We start from the raw sequence: 17,640 nt of genomic DNA on the forward strand, positions 1-17,640 counted from the left end.
ACCCCCCTAAGGTTTCTGGCTTCCCAGTTTTGAGTGACACCATGGTCTCCAGTTCAGCTTGAGAGCTCTTTAAGAGCCAATGGAGGAGAGAGTGGAAAGAGACTGCCATTTTTTCTTTTTCCTTGTCTTTCTTTCTTTTGCTGTTTTGCTTTGTTTTTCAAGAAAGGGTTTCTTTTTGTATCTTGGGCTGTCCTAAAACTCACTCTGTAAATCAGGCCATCTTTGAATTCACAGAGATCTGTGTGTGTGCTGTGATTAAAGCCCGGCTGAGACTGCAATTTCTTGTTAGCTCTGGGTGTCCTGAGCTGTTAGTAAGTGACAATGGCTCTGTGTTGTGAATCTCTGTGAATCCAGACTATGTTATGTCCTTCAATGACATGAGTCTGAAGCATCAAGCACCCACCCACCCCTATACTCCCTGAGGTCTCTGAAGTCACACACAGCGCAGCCTCTATGGGTCTGAATAAGGCTTAGAAAGCTTTTCCCTGGTTCACCTGGTGCAGAGGAAACCAGGTAAGTTCTGAGAGACATGCACCACCTTCCTACAGAAAGAAGGGAGGACTGATTAGCTAATACCCACAGAGGGGGAAACTCAAGTCTGGTATTTCAGACAGAACCTGCTTGGACAAAGTCTCATCTGTCAGTCACTTCCTGAGGGAAGGAGGGAGGGAGGGAGGGAGGGAGGGAGGGAGGGAGGAAGGAAGGACCACAATTATCTCTCCTCTGTGTCCTTTTTACGCTCTTTTCATGCTCTGATGAATATTGTGATTCAAGTTGGCCATGTCCCCTTTTCCACAGCATGTGCACTGTGGCTCTAGATCAAGGAATCAGTTTGTTTGTGTGTTTTGCTCTATCTAGGAGAAGCACCATAGCAGTTGCATACTGACTGAGAAATTTGATTTTTAGGAAATGATTTTTCATATCTGTGAGTGGTCTCTCCATAGATAGCCACTCATCTTTCTTTAAACTTGAGTATAGGAATGAATGATCCCTCCCTCCCTCCCTCCCTCCCTCTCTCCCTCTTCATGGGAATGAGTGTCTGCTCTTGCATTGAGGGCTCCCCAGTTCTCAGCATCTCCAGCCCAACCTGTCACAAGCTGATCACACATTTGCAAACTTGGGATATATTCTGCTGAAGTTTTGGGATAATGAATTTCATCAACTATGGGACTAACTTTGTTCTGACAGGACACTCACTCACAATCTCTCCTCATCACACCCACATAGTGTAACAACTTTGTGTTTCCTCCACAAAGTGCTCATTTCTGTCAGGGAACTGAAAGCCGGCCAGCCAGCCAACATTATTTTTCCTTGTTTCTCATTTTGTTCTTATATTCTGTCTCTCCCCCCCCCCGCCTGGAAAACTTTCAGAGTTCACTCTGCCCCCTGAGTAAAGGTGTTATGCTTCCTTTTATTGTATATTTAGTGTGTGTGTGTGTGTGTGTGTGTGTGTGTGTGTGTGAGAGAGAGAGAGAGAGAGAGAGAGAGATTCATTATGAAATCAAAAGTCAGTCAACAACAGCAAACTTTGTATTTATTTGTCCATCCACGTATTTGCTTGTTTACTTACTTACTTACTTACTTACTCACTCACTCACTCACTCACCCACTTCATTTATTATTTATTTATTTATTTATTTGCAGTGGAAGACTTAATTCAGTAAGAATGATCAGAAGGGTAGGTAGGGTATCCTTGGGAAAAGAGTAAGATATCACGATGACTTTCCCTTCCAAGAGGGAGCTTTCTAGTAAGACGTGAAACCACAGTTTCAAGGGCCCGCTTTCCACAAGTCCTTTTCCAAGGTCAGGCATTTCTTAGGTAAGCAAGGGTCTCCATTCATTCCCTTTGAGGAACTCTCAGGCCCTGCCCTGACATTAACCTCTGACTCCTGCCTATTGTCAAGGCCAATGGGACACTCCTCAGCCCCTCCCTGACCTGAGGTGACCTGAGAAGCCACAGCCCACCCCAGTTCACAGGCCTCTCTTTATCTATCTATCTAACTAAGTAACTGTACAGCATAAAATGTGGAATCTCTTCTCAATGAAATGCTGTTGGCAGCCATTCGATGAATTTCTTCTCATCTCAGATCCTGTCCAGCAGGGATGTCTTCTTTCCGTGTTTCTTCTTCTTTTGTATGTTGCAGTCAGTTCAGATGTGCTGGTATATGGTGAGAAAGAGAGAGAGAGAGAAATGGAATTGCTTTTTATTTATTTGAAGAGTTTTAATGATTTAATATTCAGCTATTTCCAGCCTTATTTACCAGCACATTTATTATTACCAGCGAGCACCTTCCTCTGAAAACATTGGAATCGCCCCCCATCTGTACATGTCATGCACGTGCGTGCATATGTGTGTGTGTGTGTGTGTGTGTGAGCGTGTGCGCATCCCATCTATCTATCTATCTATCTATCTATCTATCTATCTATCTATCTATCTATCTATCTATGTATCCCTTCATCAAATTCCATTTTAGGAGCTGCTATGCTGACTAGTGACATGGAGGCCACCATTTTCTTAGCCAGTGACAGTCAGGAGACAGAAAGAAGGAAAGAAAGGAAGAAAGGAAGAAAGAATCTACATTCCCAAAGAAAGAAAAAAATTAAGTAAATTTTAAAAAGTAAAAAAAAAATTAAGAAAGTAAGTAAATACATACATAAAAATAGACATAAAGAATGAATAAATGAATAAAACTAAATAATAATTGAAACATTCAATAAGTAAATGAGTCACGCTAAATCAGCAGATAAATAAACAGATATATGAAAGAAGATAAGGAAGTGAAGGAATGAATGAACAAGTAAGTAAGTAAGTAAGTAAGTAAATAACTAGGTGGGTCATTTTTTTTAAAGAAGTAAGTAAATGAGATGGGCTGAACAGATAGTAAGTAAGTAAGTAAGTAAGCAAGCAAGCAAGCAAGCAATCGTGAAAAAAAAAATGAGAGCCGGGCGATGGTGGCGCACGCCTTTAATCCCAGTACTCGGGAGGCAGAGGTAGGCGGATCTCTGTGAGTTCGAGACCAGCCTGGTCTACAGTGCTAGTTCCAGGACAGGCTCCAAAGCCACAGAGAAACCCTGTCTCGAAAAACCAAAAAAAAAAAAAAAAAAAAAAAAAGAGAGAGACACATCCATTCAATCCATAAAAGACAAAACGTGGAAATAAACATGTAAACTGGTCGACCCACCCAAAGCAGGAGGGAGGTCTCTGTCCAGCAGGGCCGTCTTCTTTCCAAGTTGCAGTCAGTCAGATCTCTGGGCAAACAGAAAAAGAAAGCAATTGTTTTCTACTTGAACAGTTTTAATATTACTCAAATGAATTAATATTCAGCTATTTATTCCCAGCCTTATTTACAACTGGATGCTCACCGAGCACCTTCCTCTCATAGCTAGCCCCTTCTACCCCTGCCCCATCTGGACAGATAGACAGGATGTATGTATGTATGTATAAATAAATAAATAAATAATAAAAAAGTAAAATAAAAATAAGTAAATAAATAAATTAAAAAAAAAAGTGTTTGGTGAGTGGGGCGTGTTGGCATAGAGAACAAAAGAGATAAACTAACCACCAACACATTGAAGAATGACATCATTCAATCAAGACATGGAAAAAGACAACTGGTCGACCCAAGTTCACAAGGCCAACTGGTCGACCCCGGTACTTAGCATTTTAAGGCCAAATATTTAATCGGACAACTGGTCGACCCGCTTCCAGTCCGTCAAAAAAAAAGGAAGTGCACAGAGACAACTGGTCGACCCGTCAGGTCTAGGAAGATATAATATATATTATACATTAAAAAAAAAAAAAAAAAAAAGAGTCCAGCGGGACATCTGGTCGACCCGCCGCATCCCCGGGGGAAAAAAATGGCCTCCCGCCCGGTGGGAGGGACTACTGGTCTACCCCGGTCCTTTGGAGAAGGAGGTGGAGAGGGGGGAAAAAAAAGTGCGCCCAACCTCCGCCGCCTCCCCGACAGGCGCGCCGCGGCGCCACGGCGCGCGAGCGGAGGTCGGCGGCGAGAGGGGGCCCGGGGCGCCGCCAGACCCTCGCCCATCCTCCCCCGGGAAGAGGGATGGAGAGGGAAAGGCGCGCGCCCGGGAAAGAGGGGACACACCCGCGGGCCGCTGCGGTGCGGTGAGGCAAGCAGCGGGAGTGGACGGAGGAGAGCGAGAGCGGGAAGAGAGCCGCCGTCCGCCGTGAGCCGCCAGCGGCAGAGCCAGACACGGGTCCTCGGACGGGGCGAGGAGGGCGGGCGAGCCGGCGCCCGTCCCCCTTCCCCCTCTCTCGACCTCTCTCTCACGACCGCCACGCGCGCCCGTGCGCACGCACACTTCCGTGCGCACAACACACGTGCGACCCGGGGAGCGCGCCTCCCGGCGAGAACTCGGGCGAGGCAGGCGAGCGGGCGGGCAGAGCCGCCGCCGCTGCTCTCTCACGTTAATGATCCTTCCGCAGGTTCACCTACGGAAACCTTGTTACGACTTTTACTTCCTCTAGATAGTCAAGTTGGTGAACAACCACAAATAAGCAAACAAATAGAGAGATAATAACAATAAAAATATTTGAGAGTTCAAATAATTGACTTCATCCACAATAAAAGAATATAAAAATAAAAATATCAAATGCACTTGAACACATTGGCACAGGAGAACGCTTGCTAAATAGAACCCCAGTAGCACAGACACTGAGAGAAAAAGAAAAAAAAGAAAAAAGAAAAAAAAAAGAAAAACAAAACAAAAAAAAAGAACAAAGAAAAAAACTAAAGAGAGAAAAAAAGAAAAAAAAAGAAAAGAAGAAGAAGAAAAAAACGAAAAAAAGAAAAAAAGGAAAAAAAAGAAAAAAAAAGAAAGAAAAAAGAAAAAAAAGAAAAAAAAACAGACACTGAGAGAAACAATTAATAAGTGAGACCTCCTGAAACTGAAAAGCTTCTGTAAAGCAAAGAACATGGCCAACAAGACAAAACGACGGCCTTACAGAATGGGAAAAGATCTTCACTAATCTCCAAAATACACAAAGAAGTCGAGAAATTGGTCATCCAAAGAACAAATAATCCAATTTTAAAAAATGGAGTACAGACCTAAACAGAGAACTCTCAACAGAGGGATCTAAAATGGTTGAAAGACACTTAAATGTATTTAGTGATTATATTTCTTTTCCCTTAGGGATAAAGAAATGGAGAAGTTCTTTGAAGCAGTAAGTCACAAAAACACCAGGCCGTTAAACTTCAGCTACAGGGAAACCCTGTCTCGTGGAAAAACAAAACAACAACAACAACAAAAAAAAAAAATCCTGAAGCCAGTGATCATTGCAAACATCTGTATGTTCAGATACTGAGCCTGAGCAAGTTAGAGTGTCACAGATTTGCTGCAATTCATTGCAAATTTCATGTGGATCACAAATCCTGCTCAAGTTACAGCTGTTAGTGTCAGTGTGAACCTTGACACCATCTCTACTGGATTCCTGTCAGCTGGGCTCCGGTCTGCTAGAAAAGCAGAAGAACTAAGGTACCGTAATTAACCTCTTCTGTGCCCCACCTGCAAGAACACTCTGTAAGCTACAGTTCTGAAAACAGCCTGGTCCTGGCATAAGAACAGACAGGAGGACCAATGGAACCGAATAGAAGACCCGGATATTGATCCACACATCTTCGAACACCTGATCTTTGATAAAGAAGTCAAAAATATCCAATAGAAAAAAAAAGAAAGCATGTGAGTTCAAGACCAGCCTGGTCTACAAGAGCTAGTTCCAGGACAGGCTCCAAAAAAAAAAAAAAACTACAGAACAACCCTGTCTCGAAAAAAAAAAAAGAAAGAAAGAAAGAAAGAAAGAAAGAAAGAAAGAAAGAAGAAAAAGAAAACAGTGCTGTCCTCGAAAATGCCCTCTCCCTTTGAACACGGCCCCTCCTTTGGGCTGAGTTTCCCACACAGCTCTGATGATGCAGGAGGATGCCGAGGGCCCAGTTGGTGCCTGTATCTGTGCCTTGGCAGCAGCTATTCATGTCTTGCCACTCAGAGTCAAATTCCCTTAAGTTTAGCCTTCCCTAAGTGCTTGTTCACTTCAGAAGACTCAACCCTCATCTTCCATGTCCTCCTGGCCTAATTTCTCATATTACTGTTTTACTGAGTATGAATCAGTAATATGAGATGTTCAGGAGAGGGAGGAAGGGTCATTCATGAAAAAAGTGAGTGTTCAACTAACTAACTCCCCATGGGTTCAGGAAGTAGTGAGAAGATATTAATGAAGCAGAGAGAAATTTCTGGTTTTGGAAGGAGGAAATCCTGAATGGCTCCCTCTGTGTCGCAGGAGAGACTCCTGGAAAGGAAACCTCAGGTTCCGGTTGGTCGGTCGGTCGGTCGGTCGGTCAGTTCGGGGAGAAATATCAGCAAGGAGGTAAAGGCCGTGCCTCACGACATCAGCAGTCCCTTCTCTGGAAATTCCACGGTATCCCAGAGAGCTCTCGGAATTTTGTGATGTCACTCGTGTCCTAGAAACGCCAACTGCCCTCAAGACACACTCTCTCGGTGCCTATAAGACTCGGTTCTAGACATGTTGTCTAGAGAATGGAGATCGTTCGTGGAGAGGCCAGAGGGAGGAAGAAGAAAGCTGGCCTCAGATCTCACAGGAAAACATGGAGAAATAATTAGTGGTCCTGGGGAAGACGAAGTGAGTTCACCACTAGCAGGGACTAGAGAGATTTCTGGATGTGATGGCTTTGAGACTTCCAGGGCTAGGGCTCAGGAACTGGGAGGTTTCTGGGATGAAACAGGTCTGTCTGTCTTGTTTCTCTGAGTTCCTAAAGGGCCAACCCACATCAAAGATTCACGATAGTTGATTTGACAAAGTCGGGAATTGACAAGGAGTGCGGAAGGAGTCAGTGAGATTTCAATACCAGCACTGACTGCACATCATCACCCCCCCCCCCGGTCCTTTTCGTTGTGTAGCAATAATAATAGAGAAAGGGGAGTAGTGCTCTGCCAAAGCCCGTATTTTACCATGCCTTATATCACAGCCATTAGCTGGGTTGAGGCATCAAGTGCTGCAGTCAGTCCGACTCCTGTGACCCCCCTAAGGTTTCTGGCTTCCCAGTTTTGAGTGACACCATGGTCTCCAGTTCAGCTTGAGAGCTCTTTAAGAGCCAATGGAGGAGAGAGTGGAAAGAGACTGCCATTTTTTTCTTTTTCCTTGTCTTTCTTTCTTTTGCTGTTTTGCTTTGTTTTTCAAGAAAGGGTTTCTTTTTGTATCTTGGGCTGTCCTAAAACTCACTCTGTAAATCAGGCCATCTTTGAATTCACAGAGATCTGTGTGTGTGCTGTGATTAAAGCCCGGCTGAGACTGCAATTTCTTGTTAGCTCTGGGTGTCCTGAGCTGTTAGTAAGTGACAATGGCTCTGTGTTGTGAATCTCTGTGAATCCAGACTATGTTATGTCCTTCAATGACATGAGTCTGAAGCATCAAGCACCCACCCACCCCTATACTCCCTGAGGTCTCTGAAGTCACACACAGCGCAGCCTCTATGGGTCTGAATAAGGCTTAGAAAGCTTTTCCCTGGTTCACCTGGTGCAGAGGAAACCAGGTAAGTTCTGAGAGACATGCACCACCTTCCTACAGAAAGAAGGGAGGACTGATTAGCTAATACCCACAGAGGGGGAAACTCAAGTCTGGTATTTCAGACAGAACCTGCTTGGACAAAGTCTCATCTGTCAGTCACTTCCTGAGGGAAGGAGGGAGGGAGGGAGGGAGGGAGGGAGGGAGGGAGGAAGGAAGGACCACAATTATCTCTCCTCTGTGTCCTTTTTACGCTCTTTTCATGCTCTGATGAATATTGTGATTCAAGTTGGCCATGTCCCCTTTTCCACAGCATGTGCACTGTGGCTCTAGATCAAGGAATCAGTTTGTTTGTGTGTTTTGCTCTATCTAGGAGAAGCACCATAGCAGTTGCATACTGACTGAGAAATTTGATTTTTAGGAAATGATTTTTCATATCTGTGAGTGGTCTCTCCATAGATAGCCACTCATCTTTCTTTAAACTTGAGTATAGGAATGAATGATCCCTCCCTCCCTCCCTCCCTCCCTCTCTCCCTCTTCATGGGAATGAGTGTCTGCTCTTGCATTGAGGGCTCCCCAGTTCTCAGCATCTCCAGCCCAACCTGTCACAAGCTGATCACACATTTGCAAACTTGGGATATATTCTGCTGAAGTTTTGGGATAATGAATTTCATCAACTATGGGACTAACTTTGTTCTGACAGGACACTCACTCACAATCTCTCCTCATCACACCCACATAGTGTAACAACTTTGTGTTTCCTCCACAATGTGCTCATTTCTGTCAGGGAACTGAAAGCCGGCCAGCCAGCCAACACTATTTTTCCTTGTTTCTCATTTTGTTCTTATATTCTGTCTCTCCCCCCCCCCCCGCCTGGAAAACTTTCAGAGTTCACTCTGCCCCCTGAGTAAAGGTGTTATGCTTCCTTTTATTGTATATTTAGTGTGTGTGTGTGTGTGTGTGTGTGTGTGTGTGAGAGAGAGAGAGAGAGAGAGAGATTCATTATGAAATCAAAAGTCAGTCAACAACAGCAAACTTTGTATTTATTTGTCCATCCACGTATTTGCTTGTTTACTTACTTACTTACTTACTTACTCACTCACTCACTCACTCACCCACTTCATTTATTATTTATTTATTTATTTATTTGCAGTGGAAGACTTAATTCAGTAAGAATGATCAGAAGGGTAGGTAGGGTATCCTTGGGAAAAGAGTAAGATATCACGATGACTTTCCCTTCCAAGAGGGAGCTTTCTAGTAAGACGTGAAACCACAGTTTCAAGGGCCCGCTTTCCACAAGTCCTTTTCCAAGGTCAGGCATTTCTTAGGTAAGCAAGGGTCTCCATTCATTCCCTTTGAGGAACTCTCAGGCCCTGCCCTGACATTAACCTCTGACTCCTGCCTATTGTCAAGGCCAATGGGACACTCCTCAGCCCCTCCCTGACCTGAGGTGACCTGAGAAGCCACAGCCCACCCCAGTTCACAGGCCTCTCTTTATCTATCTATCTAACTAAGTAACTGTACAGCATAAAATGTGGAATCTCTTCTCAATGAAATGCTGTTGGCAGCCATTCGATGAATTTATTCTCATCTCAGATCCTGTCCAGCAGGGATGTCTTCTTTCCGTGTTTCTTCTTCTTTTGTATGTTGCAGTCAGTTCAGATGTGCTGGTATATGGTGAGAAAGAGAGAGAGAGAGAAATGGAATTGCTTTTTATTTATTTGAAGAGTTTTAATGATTTAATATTCAGCTATTTCCAGCCTTATTTACCAGCACATTTATTATTACCAGCGAGCACCTTCCTCTGAAAACATTGGAATCGCCCCCCATCTGTACATGTCATGCACGTGCGTGCATATGTGTGTGTGTGTGTGTGTGTGTGTGTGAGCATGTGCGCATCCCATCTATCTATCTATCTATCTATCTATCTATCTATCTATCTATCTATCTATCTATCTATCTATCTATCTATGTATCCCTTCATCAAATTCCATTTTAGGAGCTGCTATGCTGAGCAGTGACATGGAGGCCACCATTTTCTTAGCCAGTGACAGTCAGGAGACAGAAAGAAGGAAAGAAAGGAAGAAAGGAAGAAAGAATCTACATTCCCAAAGAAAGAAAAAAATTAAGTAAATTTTAAAAAGTAAAAAAAAAATTAAGAAAGTAAGTAAATACATACATAAAAATAGACATAAAGAATGAATAAATGAATAAAACTAAATAATAATTGAAACATTCAATAAGTAAATGAGTCACGCTAAATCAGCAGATAAATAAACAGATATATGAAAGAAGATAAGGAAGTGAAGGAATGAATGAACAAGTAAGTAAGTAAGTAAGTAAGTAAGTAAATAACTAGGTGGGTCATTTTTTTTAAAGAAGTAAGTAAATGAGATGGGCTGAACAGATAGTAAGTAAGTAAGTAAGTAAGCAAGCAAGCAAGCAAGCAATCGTGAAAAAAAAAATGAGAGCCGGGCGATGGTGGCGCACGCCTTTAATCCCAGTACTCGGGAGGCAGAGGTAGGCGGATCTCTGTGAGTTCGAGACCAGCCTGGTCTACAGTGCTAGTTCCAGGACAGGCTCCAAAGCCACAGAGAAACCCTGTCTCGAAAAACCAAAAAAAAAAAAAAAAAAAAAAGAGAGAGACACATCCATTCAATCCATAAAAGACAAAACGTGGAAATAAACATGTAAACTGGTCGACCCACCCAAAGCAGGAGGGAGGTCTCTGTCCAGCAGGGCCGTCTTCTTTCCAAGTTGCAGTCAGTCAGATCTCTGGGCAAACAGAAAAAGAAAGCAATTGTTTTCTACTTGAACAGTTTTAATATTACTCAAATGAATTAATATTCAGCTATTTATTCCCAGCCTTATTTACAACTGGATGCCCACCGAGCACCTTCCTCTCATAGCTAGCCCCTTCTACCCCTGCCCCATCTGGACAGATAGACAGGATGTATGTATGTATGTATAAATAAATAAATAAATAATAAAAAAGTAAAATAAAAATAAGTAAATAAATAAATTAAAAAAAAAGTGTTTGGTGAGTGGGGCGTGTTGGCATAGAGAACAAAAGAGATAAACTAACCACCAACACATTGAAGAATGACATCATTCAATCAAGACATGGAAAAAGACAACTGGTCGACCCAAGTTCACAAGGCCAACTGGTCGACCCCGGTACTTAGCATTTTAAGGCCAAATATTTAATCGGACAACTGGTCGACCCGCTTCCAGTCCGTCAAAAAAAAAGGAAGTGCACAGAGACAACTGGTCGACCCGTCAGGTCTAGGAAGATATAATATATATTATACATTAAAAAAAAAAAAAAAAAAAAAAAAAAGAGTCCAGCGGGACATCTGGTCGACCCGCCGCATCCCCGGGGGAAAAAAATGGCCTCCCGCCCGGTGGGAGGGACTACTGGTCTACCCCGGTCCTTTGGAGAAGGAGGTGGAGAGGGGGGAAAAAAAAGTGCGCCCAACCTCCGCCGCCTCCCCGACAGGCGCGCCGCGGCGCCACGGCGCGCGAGCGGAGGTCGGCGGCGAGAGGGGGCCCGGGGCGCCGCCAGACCCTCGCCCATCCTCCCCCGGGAAGAGGGATGGAGAGGGAAAGGCGCGCGCCCGGGAAAGAGGGGACACACCCGCGGGCCGCTGCGGTGCGGTGAGGCAAGCAGCGGGAGTGGACGGAGGAGAGCGAGAGCGGGAAGAGAGCCGCCGTCCGCCGTGAGCCGCCAGCGGCAGAGCCAGACACGGGTCCTCGGACGGGGCGAGGAGGGCGGGCGAGCCGGCGCCCGTCCCCCTTCCCCCTCTCTCGACCTCTCTCTCAGGACCGCCGCGCGCGCCCGTGCGCACGCACACTTCCGTGCGCACAACACACGTGCGACCCGGGGAGCGCGCCTCCCGGCGAGAACTCGGGCGAGGCAGGCGAGCGGGCGGGCAGAGCCGCCGCCGCTGCTCTCTCACGTTAATGATCCTTCCGCAGGTTCACCTACGGAAACCTTGTTACGACTTTTACTTCCTCTAGATAGTCAAGTTGGTGAACAACCACAAATAAGCAAACAAATAGAGAGATAATAACAATAAAAATATTTGAGAGTTCAAATAATTGACTTCATCCACAATAAAAGAATATAAAAATAAAAATATCAAATGCACTTGAACACATTGGCACAGGAGAACGCTTGCTAAATAGAACCCCAGTAGCACAGACACTGAGAGAAAAAGAAAAAAAAGAAAAAAGAAAAAAAAAAGAAAAACAAAACAAAAAAAAAGAACAAAGAAAAAAACTAAAGAGAGAAAAAAAAGAAAAAAAAAGAAAAGAAGAAGAAGAAAAAAAAGAAAAAAAGAAAAAAAGAAAAAAAGAAAAAAAAAAGAAAGAAAAAAGAAAAAAAAAGAAAAAAAAACAGACACTGAGAGAAACAATTAATAAGTGAGACCTCCTGAAACTGAAAAGCTTCTGTAAAGCAAAGAACATGGCCAACAAGACAAAACGACGGCCTTACAGAATGGGAAAAGATCTTCACTAATCTCCAAAATACACAAAGAAGTCGAGAAATTGGACATCCAAAGAACAAATAATCCAATTTTAAAAAATGGAGTACAGACCTAAACAGAGAACTCTCAACAGAGGGATCTAAAATGGTTGAAAGACACTTAAATGTATTTAGTGATTATATTTCTTTTCCCTTAGGGATAAAGAAATGGAGAAGTTCTTTGAAGCAGTAAGTCACAAAAACACCAGGCCGTTAAACTTCAGCTACAGGGAAACCCTGTCTCGTGGAAAAACAAAACAACAACAACAACAACAACAAAAAAAAATCCTGAAGCCAGTGATCATTGCAAACATCTGTATGTTCAGATACTGAGCCTGAGCAAGTTAGAGTGTCACAGATTTGCTGCAATTCATTGCAAATTTCATGTGGATCACAAATCCTGCTCAAGTTACAGCTGTTAGTGTCAGTGTGAACCTTGACACCATCTCTACTGGATTCCTGTCAGCTGGGCTCCGGTCTGCTAGAAAAGCAGAAGAACTAAGGTACCGTAATTAACCTCTTCTGTGCCCCACCTGCAAGAACACTCTGTAAGCTACAGTTCTGAAAACAGCCTGGTCCTGGCATAAGAACAGACAGGAGGACCAATGGAACCGAATAGAAGACCCGGATATCGATCCACACATCTTCGAACACCTGATCTTTGATAAAGAAGTCAAAAATATCCAATAGAAAAAAAAAGAAAGCATGTGAGTTCAAGACCAGCCTGGTCTACAAGAGCTAGTTCCAGGACAGGCTCCAAAAAAAAAAAAACTACAGAACAACCCTGTCTCGAAAAAAAAAAAAAAGAAAGAAAGAAAGAAAGAAAGAAAGAAAGAAAGAAAGAAAGAAGAAAAAGAAAACAGTGCTGTCCTCGAAAATGCCCTCTCCCTTTGAACACGGCCCCTCCTTTGGGCTGAGTTTCCCACACAGCTCTGATGATGCAGGAGGATGCCGAGGGCCCAGTTGGTGCCTGTATCTGTGCCTTGGCAGCAGCTATTCATGTCTTGCCACTCAGAGTCAAATTCCCTTAAGTTTAGCCTTCCCTAAGTGCTTGTTCACTTCAGAAGACTCAACCCTCATCTTCCATGTCCTCCTGGCCTAATTTCTCATATTACTGTTTTACTGAGTATGAATCAGTAATATGAGATGTTCAGGAGAGGGAGGAAGGGTCATTCATGAAAAAAGTGAGTGTTCAACTAACTAACTCCCCATGGGTTCAGGAAGTAGTGAGAAGATATTAATGAAGCAGAGAGAAATTTCTGGTTTTGGAAGGAGGAAATCCTGAATGGCTCCCTCTGTGTCGGAGGAGAGACTCCTGGAAAGGAAACCTCAGGTTCCGGTTGGTCGGTCGGTCGGTCGGTCGGTCAGTTCGGGGAGAAATATCAGCAAGGAGGTAAAGGCCGTGCCTCACGACATCAGCAGTCCCTTCTCTGGAAATTCCACGGTATCCCAGAGAGCTCTCGGAATTTTGTGATGTCACTCGTGTCCTAGAAACGCCAACTGCCCTCAAGACACACTCTCTCGGTGCCTATAAGACTCGGTTCTAGACATGTTGTCTAGAGAATGGAGATCGTTCGTGGAGAGGCCAGAGGGAGGAAGAAGAAAGCTGGCCTCAGATCTCACAGGAAAACATGGAGAAATAATTAGTGGTCCTGGGGAAGACGAAGTGAGTTCACCACTAGCAGGGACTAGAGAGATTTCTGGATGTGATGGCTTTGAGACTTCCAGGGCTAGGGCTCAGGAACTGGGAGGTTTCTGGGATGAAACAGGTCTGTCTGTCTTGTTTCTCTGAGTTCCTAAAGGGCCAACCCACATCAAAGATTCACGATAGTTGATTTGACAAAGTCGGGAATTGACAAGGAGTGCGGAAGGAGTCAGTGAGATTTCAATACCAGCACTGACTGCACATCATCACCCCCCCCCCGGTCCTTTTCGTTGTGTAGCAATAATAATAGAGAAAGGGGAGTAGTGCTCTGCCAAAGCCCGTATTTTACCATGCCTTATATCACAGCCATTAGCAGGGTTGAGGCATCAAGTGCTGCAGTCAGTCCGACTCCTGTGACCCCCCTAAGGTTTCTGGCTTCCCAGTTTTGAGTGACACCATGGTCTCCAGTTCAGCTTGAGAGCTCTTTAAGAGCCAATGGAGGGGAGAGTGGAAAGAGACTGCCATTTTTTTCTTTTTCCTTGTCTTTCTTTCTTTTGCTGTTTTGCTTTGTTTTTCAAGAAAGGGTTTCTTTGTGTATCTTGGGCTGTCCTAAAACTCACTCTGTAAATCAGGCCATCTTTGAATTCACAGAGATCTGTGTGTGTGCTGTGATTAAAGCCCGGCTGAGACTGCAATTTCTTGTTAGCTCTGGGTGTCCTGAGCTGTTAGTAAGTGACAATGGCTCTGTGTTGTGAATCTCTGTGAATCCAGACTATGTTATGTCCTTCAATGACATGAGTCTGAAGCATCAAGCACCCACCCACCCCTATACTCCCTGAGGTCTCTGAAGTCACACACAGCGCAGCCTCTATGGGTCTGAATAAGGCTTAGAAAGCTTTTCCCTGGTTCACCTGGTGCAGAGGAAACCAGGTAAGTTCTGAGAGACATGCACCACCTTCCTACAGAAAGAAGGGAGGACTGATTAGCTAATACCCACAGAGGGGGAAACTCAAGTCTGGTATTTCAGACAGAACCTGCTTGGACAAAGTCTCATCTGTCAGTCACTTCCTGAGGGAAGGAGGGAGGGAGGGAGGGAGGGAGGGAGGGAGGGAGGAAGGAAGGACCACAATTATCTCTCCTCTGTGTCCTTTTTACGCTCTTTTCATGCTCTGATGAATATTGTGATTCAAGTTGGCCATGTCCCCTTTTCCACAGCATGTGCACTGTGGCTCTAGATCAAGGAATCAGTTTGTTTGTGTGTTTTGCTCTATCTAGGAGAAGCACCATAGCAGTTGCATACTGACTGAGAAATTTGATTTTTAGGAAATGATTTTTCATATCTGTGAGTGGTCTCTCCATAGATAGCCACTCATCTTTCTTTAAACTTGAGTATAGGAATGAATGATCCCTCCCTCCCTCCCTCCCTCCCTCTCTCCCTCTTCATGGGAATGAGTGTCTTCTCTTGCATTGAGGGCTCCCCAGTGCTCAGCATCTCCAGCCCAACCTGTCACAAGCTGATCACACATTTGCAAACTTGGGATATATTCTGCTGAAGTTTTGGGATAATGAATTTCATCAACTATGGGACTAACTTTGTTCTGACAGGACACTCACTCACAATCTCTCCTCATCACACCCACATAGTGTAACAACTTTGTGTTTCCTCCACAATGTGCTCATTTCTGTCAGGGAACTGAAAGCCGGCCAGCCAGCCAACACTATTTTTCCTTGTTTCTCATTTTGTTCTTATATTCTGTCTCTCCCCCCCCCCCCCCCTGCCTGGAAAACTTTCAGAGTTCACTCTGCCCCCTGAGTAAAGGTGTTATGCTTCCTTTTATTGTATATTTAGTGTGTGTGTGTGTGTGTGTGTGTGAGAGAGAGAGAGAGAGAGAGAGAGAGAGAGATTCATTATGAAATCAAAAGTCAGTCAACAACAGCAAACTTTGTATTTATTTGTCCATCCACGTATTTGCTTGTTTACTTACTTACTTACTTACTTACTCACTCACTCACTCACTCACCCACTTCATTTATTATTTATTTATTTATTTATTTGCAGTGGAAGACTTAATTCAGTAAGAATGATCAGAAGGGTAGGTAGGGTATCCTTGGGAAAAGAGTAAGATATCACGATGACTTTCCCTTCCAAGAGGGAGCTTTCTAGTAAGACGTGAAACCACAGTTTCAAGGGCCCACTTTCCACAAGTCCTTTTCCAAGGTCAGGCATTTCTTAGGTAAGCAAGGGTCTCCATTCATTCCCTTTGAGGAACTCTCAGGCCCTGCCCTGACATTAACCTCTGACTCCTGCCTATTGTCAAGGCCAATGGGACACTCCTCAGCCCCTCCCTGACCTGAGGTGACCTGAGAAGCCACAGCCCACCCCAGTTCACAGGCCTCTCTTTATCTATCTATCTAACTAAGTAACTGTACAGCATAAAATGTGGAATCTCTTCTCAATGAAATGCTGTTGGCAGCCATTCGATGAATTTATTCTCATCTCAGATCCTGTCCAGCAGGGATGTCTTCTTTCCATGTTTCTTCTTCTTTTGTATGTTGCAGTCAGTTCAGATGTGCTGGTATATGGTGAGAAAGAGAGAGAGAGAGAAATGGAATTGCTTTTTATTTATTTGAAGAGTTTTAATGATTTAATATTCAGCTATTTCCAGCCTTATTTACCAGCACATTTATTATTACCAGCGAGCACCTTCCTCTGAAAACATTGGAATCGCCCCCCATCTGTACATGTCATGCACGTGCGTGCATATGTGTGTGTGTGTGTGTGTGTGTGTGTGAGCGTGTGCGCATCCCATCTATCTATCTATCTATCTATCTATCTATCTATCTATCTATCTATCTATCTATCTATGTATCCCTTCATCAAATTCCATTTTAGGAGCTGCTATGCTGACCAGTGACATGGAGGCCACCATTTTCTTAGCCAGTGACAGTCAGGAGACAGAAAGAAGGAAAGAAAGGAAGAAAGGAAGAAAGAATCTACATTCCCAAAGAAAGAAAAAAATTAAGTAAATTTTAAAAAGTAAAAAAAAAATTAAGAAAGTAAGTAAATACATACATAAAAATAGACATAAAGAATGAATAAATGAATAAAACTAAATAATAATTGAAACATTCAATAAGTAAATGAGTCACGCTAAATCAGCAGATAAATAAACAGATATATGAAAGAAGATAAGGAAGTGAAGGAATGAATGAACAAGTAAGTAAGTAAGTAAGTAAGTAAATAACTAGGTGGGTCATTTTTTTTAAAGAAGTAAGTAAATGAGATGGGCTGAACAGATAGTAAGTAAGTAAGTAAGTAAGCAAGCAAGCAAGCAAGCAATCGTGAAAAAAAAAATGAGAGCCGGGCGATGGTGGCGCACGCCTTTAATCCCAGTACTCGGGAGGCAGAGGTAGGCGGATCTCTGTGAGTTCGAGACCAGCCTGGTCTACAGTGCTAGTTCCAGGACAGGCTCCAAAGCCACAGAGAAACCCTGTCTCGAAAAACCAAAAAAAAAAAAAAAAAGAGAGAGAGACACATCCATTCAATCCATAAAAGACAAAACGTGGAAATAAACATGTAAACTGGTCGACCCACCCAAAGCAGGAGGGAGGTCTCTGTCCAGCAGGGCCGTCTTCTTTCCAAGTTGCAGTCAGTCAGATCTCTGGGCAAACAGAAAAAGAAAGCAATTGTTTTCTACTTGAACAGTTTTAATATTACTCAAATGAATTAATATTCAGCTATTTATTCCCAGCCTTATTTACAACTGGATGCCCACCGAGCACCTTCCTCTCATAGCTAGCCCCTTCTACCCCTGCCCCATCTGGACAGATAGACAGGATGTATGTATGTATGTATAAATAAATAAATAAATAATAAAAAAGTAAAATAAAAATAAGTAAATAAATAAATTAAAAAAAAAAGTGTTTGGT

This window comes from Microtus pennsylvanicus, unplaced genomic scaffold, assembly GCF_037038515.1.
Source record: "Microtus pennsylvanicus isolate mMicPen1 unplaced genomic scaffold, mMicPen1.hap1 Scaffold_112, whole genome shotgun sequence".
In the NCBI taxonomy this organism is placed as follows: domain Eukaryota; kingdom Metazoa; phylum Chordata; class Mammalia; order Rodentia; family Cricetidae; genus Microtus; species Microtus pennsylvanicus.